Source organism: Eptesicus fuscus, chromosome 5 (assembly GCF_027574615.1).
Source record: "Eptesicus fuscus isolate TK198812 chromosome 5, DD_ASM_mEF_20220401, whole genome shotgun sequence".
Classification (NCBI taxonomy): Eukaryota; Metazoa; Chordata; class Mammalia; order Chiroptera; family Vespertilionidae; genus Eptesicus; species Eptesicus fuscus.
The window spans coordinates 107,392,722-107,399,294 of NC_072477.1; the positions used below are offsets into that span (position 1 = coordinate 107,392,722).

General features: G+C 54.6%; 1 pseudogene; it reads right to left on the minus strand.

The window, feature by feature from the left end:
- Positions 1-696: 696 nt before the first annotated feature.
- Positions 697-1,166, minus strand: LOC129149081 (60S ribosomal protein L17-like; annotated as a pseudogene).
- Between the last annotated feature and the right edge of the window lie 5,407 nt (positions 1,167-6,573).

The following is a 6,573-nucleotide window of genomic DNA, read 5'->3' on the forward strand; positions in this document are numbered from 1 at the left end:
CACATGCTCTTTTCCAGAGAGCAGAGGTTGAGTGGAGCTGGGTGCATTCCAAAGTGTTCTTTAAGCTGGTGGGCATGTAAGGGGGGGAGGGGTAAGACTTTATTTTCCTCCAATGCTCAGGTGATGGAGTCCTGATGTTCAGCCCTGTGTGCTCCCCCCAGCCCCCCTCCCACTGGAAATCACTTCTGCCTTTCCCCCAGACCTTGGGTATCCCCACCCTCACACCTGCCCTGAGGCCTTGGGTAGGACTTAGGGAGTCTTACTGGTGAGAGCTCTCACTCCTGGGACAGCACTGCCCCATGTGCCCACCCAGAGAAGCTCGGGGGAATAGAAGTCTCATCCTGTGCCCAACATCAGTCAGTCCGTTGTGAGCCGCTGGGGCTCCCACAGGGGCTGGGTCCTTGTTTCTCCCCAAGGCCAGGCTGGGGGCACCCTGAGACCCAGCCTCTGCTTGGCCCTCCTCCCCATCAGGCCCGTGTCAGGTTCAGGACACAATGAGAGTGGAGGTCAAGCTGCTGGGAGAGGGGTTGGATCTCTCCTCTGTCCCAGCTTGGCCTCTGGCAGACTGAGTGATCTTGGGCAAATTTCTGTTCCTGCCCGGGCCTCAGTTTCCCCATCTGTACAATAAACAGGGTGACTCAGGGAGACTTCCTCCAGACCTCAGATTTTTTCTCCCACTTTTACTTTTATTAGTATTTACTTTATGCTGAATTTACTCCAGGGCCATAATTTTTTCTTCAGTTTCTTCTGGGATATCTTTTTCTTCTGTGCAACCTCCTGCTCTGGTTTAGGAACAGTCTGCTCCTTTGCAGTGAGGATCATCTCAATGTGGCCGGGAGAGCTCGTGTATGGGTTCACCTGCCCATGAGCTCCGTAAGTTCTGCGCTGCATCCTGGGAGCTCTGTTCACCTGGATGTGCTCAATGACCAGAGAATCTACATCTAAACCCTGAAGTTCAGCATCACTCTCTGCATTTTTAAGCGTGTGCAGCAGAAATCCAGCCCTCTATTTGGGCCACTCCCCCTGTGTCCAGCCCCATGTTTGGCCTGGGCACACCTACCAACTGCACCACGGTAACAACGAAATGGCACATATCGCTTCTGTAAAGTGACATCATTCAGGTACTTGGTGGCTTTTTGATATGCATGTGGCCTGGGCAGTTCCATGAGTGTTCTTAAAGTGAACACGAAGATTTGAATTTCTCTTTCTCTCTCTCTCTCTTTTTTCATTTGTTTGTTAATACTCACCCAAGGATACTTTTAGAGAGAGTGGAAGGGAGAGAAGGGTGGGTGAGAGGGAGAAAAACATTGATATGAGAGAGACACATTGATTGGTTGCCTCCTGCATGCACCCAACTGAGGTTGGGGATCGAACCTGTAACTCAAATATGTGCCCTTGATCAGAAATTGACCTGTGACCCTTCAGTTCATGGGCTGACACTCCAACCATTGAGCACACTGGCCAGGGCTCATTTTGTGAGGTTTGCATGATTTTGTGAGGTTTTCTGGGTTATGTGAATATCGAACCATTTTCAGAGGTCACCTCTGGCTGCTTTTGAAAGAACAGATCTCAGCTTTAAAGCCCTCTCTCAACCTCTTTCTCATCCTATCCCTGTTCTCCTGACCCTGCCCAACCTCTCTCCCCTCAGTGTCTGGCAGGCCCCACTCTTGGAGCTCTCACTAAAGGCACACCCATGCCTCCCCTGTCTCCCCCACCTCTCTGTGACCCCTCTCCTGCCCACAGGCCCTTAACACTTGGCCTCTATTCTGTTCTGGGCCTGGCTGGCCCTGCTGGTTCTGAGCAGACTCCTGATGGGCACCTAATGGGACCATAAAATTCAGTTTGCCCACAGTGAAATGAATAATGACACCCAACTCCCAGAGCTGTTATGAGGATTAAACAAGCTAATAATATGTTTGTGAAAGAGCTTGTAGGTGGTGGGCCTGTGTCAGGAGAAGGGCAGTAATTCTGGAAGGCTTCAGTGACTGGTCCCTGAGGCCACTCTTCCCCCGGCCACTGCATGCAGGGCCATGCCAGCACGACTGGCACTCACTGGCTGGGTTGAAATTCAGGTCAGACCCTTGTTGTCCAGTCCTGGCCCCCTGCAGTGAGAGAGGACTGTAGTCTGGTGAGAGGAGAGGACAGCTCCTTTACCTGCTGGTACAAAAGTACACATGATGGTTGGTGGGGGCTGAAGCCATACCTCCAGCACCCAGGGGGCAGGACAGGCTCTCAGCTTCTGCAGAAGAGAAGGTAGGACATGCCCTGGGCACCATTTAAGATATAAAATTGATCAGAGCAAGGTCACAAGCCTTAGTTGAACACTGAAGGTCTCAGGGACCTGGCCCCCGTGCCTCTTTCTGCCTCATTTTATCCCCCTTCCCTCATCTACTATTGGCCATTCTGAATTTCTCAGTAACCATGCTGTTCACACGCAACCCTAGGAGTGGGAAGACCAGCTAGGGGGCACAGTAGGGGTCTAGGTGACAGAGGATAGTGGCCTGAGTGGGGCAGGGCTGAGGGCCTTGGGAAAGAGAGATGGGGTTTAAATACACTTGGGAGAAGGACAAGGAGGTGCTGGAGTTTGAGGCTCTGTAGTGGTTCTCAACCTTCCTAATGCCGCGACCCTTTAATTCAGTTCCTCATGTTGTGGTGACCCCCAACCATAAAATTATTTTTGTTGCTACTTCATAACTGTAATTTTGCTACTGTTATGAATCGTAATGTAAATATCTGTGTTTTCCGATGGTCTTAGGCAACCCTGCTAGCGGTTCTCAACCTGTAAGTCGCGACCCACAGGTTGAGAACCGCTGCTGTAGAGCCTAAGACCACTGCTCTAGAGCATCAACAGGCTTGGAGACTCAGTTTGACAAGGGAGAAACCTTGAGAAGGACAGAGTGCCTCGAGTGACAGCAGAATCTGCACTGGAATCCAGACTGAATCCCTTATTTTTCATTTGGTCTCTGCTAAGTGCTTTCTCTTCTCCTGGCCTTTCCTCAGCCTGGCACATTCAGCCTGGCACATTCCCCACCTACTGTCTGGGACACTCTCATTCTTCCCTTGGTCTCTGTGTGACACCACCTCCTCCAGGAAACCTGCCCTGACCCTCAGGTCCGCCATCCCTCTGTCCCCCACCAATGACCTCACAATGAATAGGCCTGTCTTCCTTGGAGAGTGTAATCTTGAGGTCATGGACCACATTCAGTTACCAGTGGGGAGCTGAAGTTGGCTTGTACTGGCATGTGAGAGCTGATGATTAAATTTGCAGGAATTTTGTGAACTGGTTGTTAAATGCAGTCATTGTTAACAATTAAATTACATAAATTTACAATTAAATACTTTTTGTTAAAAATGGCAATGGACACTAAAAACACATCACTTCCTAATTATTTTGTTATCTATGTTCATAAGGTTATTTATGTCTATCAGATCTGGTGGTAACTGATGTACCTGCCTTGCCCCTAACCACATACTATATAATGGTGCAAACCAACTCAGTCTTTTATATATATACTAGAGGCCCGGTGCACGAAATTCGTGCACGGGCAGTGTGTGTCCCTCAGCCCAGCCTGCACCCTCTGCAATCTGGGACCCCTCGTGGGATGTCTGACTGCCCATTTAGGCCCGATCCCAGTAGGGTCGGGCCTAAACGGGCAGTCGGACATCCCTCTCACAATCCAGGACTGCTGGCTCCCAACTGCTCACCTGCCTGCCTTCCTGATTGCCCCTAACTGCTTCTGCCTGCCAGCCTGACCACCCCCTAACTGCCCTTCCCTGCAGGCCTGGTCACCCCCAACTTCCCTCCTCTGCCGGCCTGGTCACCTCTATCTGCCCTCCCTTGTAGGCCTGATCGCCCCCAACAGCCTTCCCTTGCAGGCCTGGTCCCTCCCAACTGCCCTCCCCTGCTGACCTGATCGCCCACAACTGCCCTCCCTTGCAGGCCTGGTCCCTCCCAACTGTCCTCCCCTGCTGGCCATCTTTGTGGCTGCCATCTTGTGTCCACATGGGGGCAGCCATCTTTTGTGTTGGAGTGATGGTCAATTTGCATATTACTCTTTTATTAGATAGGACTAGTGGCCCGGTGCACGGGTGGGTGGGGTGGGTGGGGAGGTGTCCCTCAGCCCGGCCTGCACCCTCTCCAATCTGGGACCCATCAGGGGATAACCGGCAGTTGAACATCCCTCTCACAATTCAGAACTGCTGGCTCCTAACTGCTCACCTGCCTGCCTGATTGTCCCTAACTGCTTCTGCCTGCCAGCCTGATTGTCCCTAACTGCTCCTCTGCTGGCTTGCTTCCCCCTAACCACGTCTGCCTTGGCCCTGCACCCAGGACCCAGGATTCCCTCCTCCAGCCGACCACAGGCACCCGGGATCCGGGCTTCCCTCCCTCTGGTCAGCCATAGGCACCCAGGCTGGCTGCAGCCTCAGGGTATGGTGGGCAGGTGGCTTTGCCTGGGCTGCAGCCTCAAGTGCTGGTGCCCGGGACCTTGGGGTGGGCGGCTTCTCTGTCTCCCAGGACACAGCCAGCCACAGGTACTGGTGCCCAGGACTAGGGGGTGGGCGGCTTCTCCATCTACCAGGCTGTAGCCAGCCGCAGGTGCTGGTGCCTGGACCGCAGGTGGGCGGCTTCTCCATCTTCCCTGGGATGCAGTGTGGATGACTTCTCCGGCTGGCTGTGGCCTGGGATCATGGGGCAGGCGGCTTCTTTGTCTTCCGGGCTGCAGCCAGCCTCAGGCGCTGGGGCCCAGTTTCTCTGTCTCTCCCAGGACGTGGGGCATGCGGACGTGGGGCAGGTGGACTTGGGGCAGGCGGACGTGGGGCAGGCAGACGTGGGGCAGGCGGACATAGGGCAGGCGGACATGAGGCTACTGCGGCTGGCTGCGGCCTGGGATCATGGGGCAGGTGGCTTCTTGGTCTCCCTGGCTGCAGCCAGCCTCAGGTGCTGGCGCCCAACTTCTCTGACTCCCACAGGCCAGGAGTGGCTGGGGGGTGGGGCTGCCACCATCTTTTCAGGTTAATTTGCATACTCACTCTGATTGGCTGTTGGGCATAGCGGAGTGACGGTAATTTGTATGTTTCTCTTTTATTAGTATAGATACTAGAGGCCTGGTGCACAAAATTCGTGCACTCGGGGGGAGGGAGGGTCACTCAGCCCAGATTGTGAGGGGGTGCAGGCCAGGCCGAGGGACCCCACCAGTGCACAATCGGAGCTGGAGAGGGACACAGAAGGTTGGCCAGCTGGGGAGGGACTGCAGGAGGGCTTCACGGTGTGTCCAGCCCGTCACACTCAGTCCCAATTGGCCAGATCCCAGCAGCAAGCTAACCTACCGGTAGAAGTGTCTGACCCCTGGTGGTCAGTGTACGTCATAGCGAGCAGTTGAGTGGCCTTAGCATATCATTAGCATATTATGCTTTGATTGGTTGAATGGTTGACTGGACGACCAGACACTTAGCATACTATGCTTCTATTATATAGGATACTAGAGGCCCGGTGCACAAAATTCGTGCACGGGGGTGTGTGTCCCTCAGCCCAACCTGCACCCTCTCCAATCTGGGACCCCTCGAGAGATGTCTGACTGCCTGTTTAGGCCCGATCCCAGTAGGTAGGGATCGGGCCTAAACGGGCAGTCGGACATCCCTCTCACAATCCAGGACTGCTGGCTCCCAACTGCTTGCCTGGCTGCCTTCCTGATTGCCCCTAACCGCTTCTGCCTGCCAGTCTGATCACCCCCTAACCACTCCCCTGCCAGCCTGATTGATGCCTAACTGCTCCCCTGCCAGCCTGTTTGCCCCTAACTGCACTCCCCTGCAGGCCTGGTCACCCCTAACTGCACTCCCCTGCAGGCCTGGGTCCCCCCGAACTGCCCTCCCCTGCTGGCCATCTTGTGGAGGCCATCTTGTGTCCACATGGGGGCAGCCATCTTGTGTGTTGGAGTGATGGTCAATTTGCATATTACTTTTTTATTAGGATAGAGGACTGGTGCACGGGTGGGGCCCGGCTGGTTTGCCCTGAAGGGTGTCCTGGATCAGGGTGGGGATTCCCTTGGGGCGTGGGGCTGCCTGGGTGAGGGCCCTGTGGTGGTTTGCAGGCTGGCCACGCCCCCCAGTGACCCAAGCGGAGGCCCTGGTATCTGGGATTTATTTATCTTCTATAATTGAAACTTTGTAGCCTTGAGTGGAGGCCTGGGCTGGCCAGGGTGAGCGGAAAGCTTGGCTTCCTCCATTGCTGGGAAAACCCAAGCCTCCTGCTCTCTCCGTGGCCGCAGCCATCTTGGCTGGGTTAATTTGCATACTTGCTCCTGATTGGCTGGTGGGCGTGGCTTGTGGGTGTACCAGAGTGTTTGGTTAATTTGCATATTACTCTTTTATTAGATAGGACTAGCATTCCCGTTGCAGGAAAAATCCTGCAATAGGATTTCCTGCTGCACTCTACCCCGCCTCCGTTCCTCCCTTGTCGCCTGCCCCGCCTTCTCCTCCAGCCCGCCTGCTTTTCCCTTCGCCCCCCGCCCCGCCTCCGCTCCACCCTTGTCACCTGCCCCTCCTTCTCCGCCAGCCCGCCTACTTTTCCCTTCG